The sequence below is a fragment of the Ornithorhynchus anatinus genome, chromosome 3, assembly GCF_004115215.2.
Source record: "Ornithorhynchus anatinus isolate Pmale09 chromosome 3, mOrnAna1.pri.v4, whole genome shotgun sequence".
NCBI lineage: Eukaryota > Metazoa > Chordata > Mammalia > Monotremata > Ornithorhynchidae > Ornithorhynchus > Ornithorhynchus anatinus.
This window is the reverse complement of record NC_041730.1, coordinates 127,380,887-127,388,177: the sequence shown is the minus strand read 5'-3', so window position 1 is coordinate 127,388,177 and position 7,291 is coordinate 127,380,887.

Below are 7,291 nucleotides of genomic sequence, written 5' to 3'. Positions count from 1 at the left end.
GAGAGTCTAAAGTGATAGAAAAGATGGGGTTGACAGGGTTTGGGTGGGAAGAAAAGGAGTCCAATTCTGGACACGTAAAGTTTGAGGTGATGCAGCATGTGGTGAAGGCAGGAGGAAAAGGTAGACTGCAGAAAAGGAGAAAGGTCAGGGTTGGAGATGTGGATTTGGTGATCACCTGTATAAAAGTGGTAGTTGAAACTATAGGAGTGATTGAGTTCTCCAAGGGAATGGGGGTAGATGGAGAATAGAAGGGGACCCAGTACTGAGCCCTAAGGGACTCCCTCTGTCAGAGAGTGGGAGGCAGAGAAGGAGCCCGCAAAATAAACTGAGAAGGATCGGTCAGAGAGATAGAAAAAGAAACAAGGGAAGAAGATGTAAGTGAAGCTGAAGTTGGATAAAGTTTCCAGAAGAATGAGGTGATCTACAGTGTTGAAGACAGCTGAGTGGTCAGGAGGGTTAGAATAAAGTAGAGATCATTGGATTTGGCATGAAGAAAGTCATTGGTCACCGCAGAGAGGAATGTTTCTGTGGAGTAAAGGGGGTGGAACCCAGATTGTAGGGGAACAGTAAGGGAACTGGAGGAGAGGAAAAGGAGATAGAGGGTGTAAACAACTTTATCCAGAAGTTTGAAAAGCAATGTAAGAGGGATATGGGATGATAATGGGAGGGGGATGTGAGGATAAGGGAAAAAAGTCAAGGGTCATGGGGTCATAGAGAAGCAGTGTGGCCTTGCCTGGAGAAAGCAAGAGCCTGAAAGCCAGAAAGACCTGAGTTCTACTCCTAGCACTGCCTCTTGCCTGCTCAGCAACCTTGGGTAAGTCATATAACTTATCTGTGCCTCAGTTACCTCATCTGTAAAAGGAGAATGAAGACAGTGTGCCCATGTGGGACATGGACTGTGTCCAACCTGGTTAATTTGTATTTACCCAAGCGCTTAGTACAGTACCTACCACATTGTAAGCGCTGAGCAAATATTATTTTAAAAAAAGAAAAGGGGGGATTTTTATTAGGATTGGGGATTCATAAGCAGGCTTGAAAGCAGTGGGCAAGGAGCCATTAGAAGGTGAAAGTGGTGGGGAAGGAGCCATTAGAAAGTGAACATTCAAGGAGGGAAGACGTGGGGCTGAATGTTTTAATAAGTTCTGAAGGTATAGGGTCAAAAGTACAGTCGGAGGGTATGGATTTAGGAAGGGTGAGAGATCTCTTCTTGAGATACTACTGGAAATTCATGGAGAGTCCAAGGGGATAAAGGAGGAGGCAGGAATTGGAGAGCTTTTATTAATCATTATTAATTATTATGGTATTTGTTAAGAGCTTACTATTTGCCAAGCACTGTTCTAAGCACTAGGGTAGATACAAGGTAATCAGGTTGTCCCACGTGGGGCTCACAGTCTTAATCCCCATTTTAGGGATTAGGTAACTGAGGCACAGAGAAGTTAAGTGACTTGCCCTAAGTCACACAGCAGACAAGTGACAAAGCCGGGATTAGAACCCACGTCCTCTGACTCCCAAGCTTGTGTTCATTCAACTAAGCCATGCTGCGTCTCTATTTTAGGGAGATAACGCCTGATGATTTCAATTTCAATTTTGTTGATGGAGTATGTGTCCAGGTCATTAGGGCAAATAGATGGTGGAGGAGGAGGAACTGGAGGCTTGAGGAGGGAGTTAAATATCTGGAACAGGTGATGGGGCAATGGGTATGGAAGTGAATTACGAAGGAGAAGTACCATTGTCGGTCAGAGGAGAGGGCTACAATGAAGCAGGTAAGAAGGAGTTTAAGGTGGACAAGGTCAGTGAGATGTCTGGATTTCTGTCAACAAAGCTCCACAGCTTGGGCTCAGAGGAAGCATTCTGTGGAGGTGACGTGGGGTTGCGGGTTAGTGGCCCGAGACTGACAGAGACACAGGGAAGAAAGGAAGTTGAGTTCAGTGGAGATGGTGTTGCAAAAGGTGTCGATTTGCACACTGAGAGAAGATAGCTTGGGTGCAGAGACCAAACGGGGCAAGATGGCTGTAGAATATTGGAGGGGGTCAAAAAGGTGAAGGTCTCTTAGGGGAACAGGGCAGATTTGTGGGAGGTGGGTGTATGGGGAGGTTGTGGTCTGATAGAGGAATTTCAGAATTGCATTCCACTCGCATTCCTCATCCCACAGTCACCGCTTCCAACTCGAACTGGCCACTTTGTAATATTAACAATAATAATGATGGTACTTGTTAAGTGCTTTGTGCCATAGCACTGTTCTAAGCATTGGGGTTGACATAAGGTAATCAGGTTGTACCACGTGGTTTTCACAGTCTTCACCCCCATTTTATAGATGAGGGAAATGAGGCTCAGAGAAGTTAAGTGACTTGCCCAAGGTCACACAGCGGATAACTGGCAGATTTGGATTAGAACCCAAGTCCTCTGACTCCCAAGCCTATGTTCTTTCCACTAAGCTACTCTTTTCACCACCATCGTGGCCTGCTACCCACACATGGCTGCCCTCTTTACCCCCCACCACCTTCTCCAATGTGGTTCCTTGAGGCAGTTTACTTCACTGGCATATGAGATGACTCTATGGAATCGATGGGAGCCCTGCCTATCCCAGGTCTCTGACAAGGCCTAAACGTTTCCACAAATAGCAGCTTTTTGGCCTGTTACCTCTTTGAAGATTGTTGATTGGGCAGATAACATAGATACTTGTCTCCTCCTTGCCTCCCCCTCAAAAAGGAAGGGAGAGGGATGGGGGAGGTGGGATGATACAAAAGCAGCTTTGGGGAGGGACAAGGAAGCCCAATGCCCTGCTCCCTTTCCCAGCGAGTCCTGGGGAGTGGGAGAAGATGAAGCCCCCTGTGGAGAGAGAAGCAGCTGGAGGGAGACATGGGGACAATCAATCAGCATGGCCTAGTCGATAGAGCATGGACCTGAGAGTCAGAAATTCATGGGTTCTAATCCCGGACCTGCCACTTGTCTGCTGTGTGACCTGGGCAAGTCACTTCACTTCTCTGTGTCTCAGTCACCTCATCTGTAAAATGGGGATTGAGACTGTGAGCCCCACGTGGGACAGGGACTGTGTCCAACCCAATTTGCTCATGTCCACTCCAGCTTTTAGTACAGTCCCTAACACATAGTAAGCACTTAACAAATACCATTAAAAAAATTACCTAATGTCCTTTTTGAGCACTTCCTGTTTACAGAGCACCTATCTAAGTGTTTAGGAGAGCATAATATGATAAAGTTGGTAGACACATTCCAAGGAATTCCACAGGACTGGGGCATGGGGAACTGCCATCACTATGGTTTCAGGAACAAGAGTCTTCAGTCATTCTCCCATGGTTAACTCCAATAGATCCTTAAAATGGACGCCCTCCTCAAAGACAAGAAGGCAAGATCTGTTGCATAAGGGCAGTTCTCTCCTTGTCTTCCAGCCCCAGCATATAGAGAAGAATCCCAGACACTGGAGCCTGGGCGGGTTGATTTTTAACCTGCTCTGAAAGACACCAAGGGTGTAAAATCAATTTTGCCAACAGCCTGTACAAGGAGTAATTGCAGTTGTAATCTGCCAAAACACAGCTCCCATCACTGCAGCAGATCACTACAGTCTTCCCTCAGGACAATGGGGGAACATGCTCTTAGCCCAGATACTTCATCTGGCTATCAATCATCATTAGATTGTTAATTGTGCTGGTGAATGAGGTCAAAGCTTCGAGTTGAGATCTGATGGAAGTTCTGTGACCCGAGGATTTTTTTTCTCACTTAAAGTCTAATTAACCATCTAAAAGTCGAAGGTCAGCAACTATAACACATTCAGTGGATTTCGCTGGTATTCTGGCTTCCAAGTGCCATGAGATGTCAGTTCATCAAAGACTGTAATACTTCTAAGGTAAATTATCTGAAATTAAATTTCAATAGTCTAAACTTTTTTTAGCTGATAGTGACTCTGTAACAGTCTACCTCCTAAGAAATAAACATTTCAAAGGAAATGTGGAAGGGGAATTCCTAATTTTTTTTTCTAATCAACTCTTCCCACCTAATCACATTATCCAGAGAAATAAGTGGAAAGTATATTTGATTATCTGATTTTTAAAATAAATAACCCAGAGTATAAACAGCTTTTAGGCTTTTCTGAAGTGACAGCAATGGGAATATTCAAGAAGTATCGGATCCCCAGTGGAAGGATTATATTACACCTCTGCCAGTTAAACTACTGTCGATGCTTACAAAATTTTAAGAAGCAGTCTGACCTGGTGTTCCCAATTGCTTTTCTAACTTTATTTGTTCATAAGTCAAGATAGAACTTCATTTACCACATCACAACAATGAATTTGTGAATAATAATGTACTTGTTTGCATTATAACTGAGCATCTCATTAATGAAGGGATATTTGAAAAGTCTGTGAGTGTTAAATTAGGTTCTTAAGAGACTCTAGGTGCTTGTTTATTCCTACTCGCTGCTAGACCATAAGTTCCTTGAGAACAGAGATCTTGTCTACTAATTCTACGGTACTCTCCCAAGTGTTTAGAACACTGCTCTGCACAAAGTAGTGACTTTTGGTTGATGGATTAAATGAAGGGATTTTGCAATTATCTTCTTATTGAAAGTGCTTTAAAATGAATAAAGAAATGGGCATGTTATTGAAGAACATTTAAAAAAAGATTTAGGTTCAAAACATGTCAAAAAGCCTCATATGTATGTGTATGGTCAAATGTATTTCTTTAAATTTAGTTATTATAACTCTTACTATAATTACTAATTATTACTAGTAATAGTAGCTGTTACTATTACTCTCTCCTATTTGGTTTGCTTTTTGAAATACAAGACAATAATTCATATATATTATGCCAATTTTTCAGATCTGCCATTAGGTGGTTTCATTGTTCATTCATTCAATTGTATTTACTGAGTGCTTACTGTGTGCAGAGCACTGTAGTAAGCACTTAGAGAGGACAATATAACAATAAAGAGAGACAATCTTTGCCCACAACAGGCTCACAGCCTAGAGGTGGGAGAAAGACGTCAATACAAGTAAACGGACATACATATAAATACAGTGCTTTGCACATAGTAAGCACTTAACACCATCATTATTATTAAATAGAATTATAGATATATGCATATATGCATAAGTGCTAGGGGTGGGTGGGGGGGAGACCAAAGTGAGTGAATCGTGGTGATGCAGAAGGGAGAGGGAGCTGAGGATGTGTGGTTTAGTCTGCGAGGGCCTCCTGGAGGAAGTGTGCCTTCAGTAACGGCTTTGAAGGGGGGAATAGTGATTGTTTGGCAGATTTGAGGAGGGACGGCATTCCAGGCCATAGATAGGACGTGGGCCAGGGGTCGGCAGCGATACAGGCAAGATCGAGGCCCAGTGAGAAGGTTAGAAGCCTGAGAGGAGCGGAGTGAGCCGGCTGGGATGGAGAAGGAGAGAAGGGAGGTGAGGTAGGAGTGGCCAAGGTGATGGAGAGCTTTAAAGCCAATAGTGAGGAGTTTTCATTTGATATGGAGGTGGATAGGCAACCACTGGAGAGTTTTGAGGAAGGGGGTTACATGCCCTCAGTGTTTTCGTAGAAAGATAAACTGGAGTGAAGAACAGACTGAAATGGGGAGAGGCAGGAGTTTGGGAGGTCAGAAAGGAGGCTGATGCAGTAATCCAGAAGGGATAGAATGAGTGACTGACTGTGCTAACTTGACCGTGGTTTGGATGGAGAGGAAAGTGCATTTCTATAGCAAGAATGGAATCTACACAAAGTGTTTCTGCAGAATCAGTTGAGTGTATCTTTTGCATTATCAATCAATCAAAGTTATTGAGTGCTTACTGTGTGCAGAATACTGTAAAAAGCTCTTGAGAGGGTACCATATAATAGAGTTGGTAGACACATTCCCCACCCACATCGTGCATTCATTGCTTTTCCTTTTTGTTTTACATAATTATATCTGTTTATGCTGAAATAGGGACATGAAGGCCTACAAATTTGGCCAGTTCAAATAAAGCTCTCATCAAGTCACACAGAAGAGAAACTTTCTACTCCTAACTAGAACTGAAGGTGTTGAAAAAGAGGTGGATTTTATCGCTATTTCTAGACTCCAGGAAACAGGAAATCCCAAAAGTTATAACTGCTATCGCAAGTGCTAGAAATTGTTCCAGGAGATACAGACTTTAGATTGTTTCTCAGAACACTGCTTTATATGCCCTCATTCACCCTCACCTTTCTCCTGCTCCTACCCATTCACCTTTCCCAAATACCAACCCAAACAACTTCTACCAAAATATCTCTCAAAGCGGGGTGGCCTAGTTTAAAGAGCACAGACTTGCAGCAAGCTGTGAGCTCCCCTTCTAAATTGTAAGCTCACTGTGGGCAGAAAATACATCCACCAATTCAAGTTCTTAATACGGTGTTCTGCATACAGTAAGTGCTCAAGAAATGCTGGTATGCAGATGACACGCAGATCTACATCTATGCCCCTGTCCTCTCCCCCTCCCTTCAGGCTCGCATCTCCTCCTGCCTCCAGGATGTCTCCACCTGGATGTCGGCCCGCTACCTAGAACTCAACATGAGCAAGACTGAGCTCCTCATCTTCCCTCCCAAGCCCGGTCCTCTCCCAGACTTCCCTATCATCGTGGATGGTACAACCATCCTTCCCGTTTCTCGGGCCCGCAATCTCGGTGTCATCCTTAACTCGGGTCTCTCGTTCACCCCACATATCCTATCCGTTACCAAGACCTGCCAGTCTCACCTTTACAATATCGCCAAGATCCGCCCTTTCCTCTCCACCCAAATGGCTACCTTACTGCTACGGGCTCTCATTATATCCCGGCTAGACTACTGTGTCGGCCTTCTCTCTGACCTCCCTTCCTCCTCTCTCGCCCCGCTCCGGTCTATTCTTCACTCCGCTGCCCGGCTCATCTTCCTGCAGAAGCGATCTGGGCATGTCACTCCCCTTCTTAAACAAATCCAGTGGTTGCCTATCAACCTCCGCTCCAAACAAAAACTCCTCACTCTAGGCTTCAAGGCTCTCCATTACCTTGCCCCTTCCTACCACTCCTCCCTTCTCTCTTTCTACTGCCCACCCCGCATGCTCCGCTCCTCTGCCGCCCACCTCCTCACCGTCTCTCGGTCTCGCCTATCCCGCCGTCGACCCCTGGGCCACGTCCTCCCGCGGTCCTGGAACGCCCTTCCTCCTCACCTCAGACAATCTAATTCTCTTCCCTTCTTCAAATCCCTACTTAAAACTCATCTCCTCCAAGAGGCCTCCCCAGACTGAGCTCCCCCCTTTTTCCTTCTGCTCCCTGTACCCCCCCTTCACCTCTCCACA